Raw genomic sequence first — 1,733 nt, 5'->3', positions numbered from 1 at the left:
GAGTACGTGCCGTAAGGAGTGGTTCCTGGCCATGTGGACGCGTGCTAGTCCTGCCAAGAATCCAGTGACAACGGGACCAGCTACCGCGCGATCTTAAACGGAGTCGGCGAAGGAAGATATTGTTAGTTACGTAATTGGCTTACTCGAAGAGGTGGTAATGTAGTCTGTGCAAGAAGTTTGGGGCAGAAGGACCTTGGGCGGTCATGGGGCGTTTCGATTCGTCGCCCGATATGTACGTCGATGTGCTATTCCACCATGCGAGGCGTCCTGCACATGCTTCGCGTCAGTTCTCCCACCGTACAGGTCGATTCGTGGAAGCTTGGATTTGGTGCTTGGCCAATTCGAATCACCACCATGGTTCGCACGTGCACGACTCTTTCGGTGTCCGTGTATAGCAGCACCGAAGCCATAGGACAGTTCAACATGCGTGCCAGCGACGGCCTCCACCAATTCACGTACATCATGTTGACAAAAAACAGGGCGCGGAAAAGCGATGTGCGAACAGACCGACAGTTTGTTTGCTTGCGCCCTTTCTCGTGAACAGCTTTCTTTGGGCCAACGGAGAATGCAACGCTGCGTGGTGGAATCCCGTCGACGCCATACATCGTGAACATGTCCCACATTCGTTCATGCTCGAAGCGCCTGCATTTTCATATCGACTCGCAGACAGTTTGTCAAGTCACAGTAACGTAAGCCACTGGTGGCATCAACAACCATCTGAACGATCGGCTGGGGCTTCGTCACCCTTCCCTAGCCCGCGAATATCCCCCGAGTTCCCACAGGTGTAACATCCGCATTACTGCGAACTCGAGAAAACGCGCGAGCGTTGTATTTGCGAGGAATTGACGTTTGTGTGCACCAGGTTCACCCATGATCGCGAGAACAATAAATTCATGTACAATTCTACCCCAGCTAACTCCAACATGGGTCCACTCATCCCCCAACAAAATATATAAAATATGCCGTTTTTAACCCTGACCTTGACGAGGAATGACCACTGTGCCACTTGATACGACCAGTGATTCCACGGACAGTTCGAGGATGCTGTACTGTACCTCCATGTCACTTGGTGTACTCGGAGTAGTTATTTGGGCACGTTAGCGAAAGGTTGGCTGATCTTGTCGAAGTAGCTCAAGGTATGTGAAAGCTAAAAGGAATGAATAGGACGCCCATCGCGACAGACCGACACCCATATAATGTACTTCGAAGCAGAAACCAAGCATTGCCCATACTAGTACATTTATCCATACTTGCATTTTTCATTTTGCTCGTGTGCCAGATGGAATATTCGAGACTAGCGATTGCTTCTCTGTCTCCCCTCGGATGGACTCGCAGGCCTTGATGGATCGTTCGACCAGTTTCTACCGCAGACACACCTGATTTCTCCTAGAGCATCATCGTATGGAGGCGAACCCTTGCATTCATTGTTTAATAGCGTCGAGCGTCCTGCACGGGGTCGCATTGGGGAGTACTTTGCAGTGGTACATAGATTAGCCAATCCGATAGCTCCAAGTGCGCTAGATTTGGCCAATCATGGACTGCACATGAGACTAAACCAATCACAAGTCACTACAGGTTCATATATATTTGGCCAATCATGGGCTAAGATGCAATCTTGCATGAACTGGGATTTGTGAATTCAACTGATCGGGCAGCGGATCAAGGGAGAGCGTTTGCGTACAACCGGCGTGAAACGGTGTAATCGATGTTGTGCGAGTCGTGAGGTGGAAATT

Source organism: Aphanomyces invadans (genome assembly GCF_000520115.1).
Source record: "Aphanomyces invadans strain NJM9701 unplaced genomic scaffold supercont1.5, whole genome shotgun sequence".
Classification (NCBI taxonomy): domain Eukaryota; phylum Oomycota; class Saprolegniomycetes; order Saprolegniales; family Verrucalvaceae; genus Aphanomyces; species Aphanomyces invadans.
Note: the sequence above shows the minus strand (reverse complement) of the source record.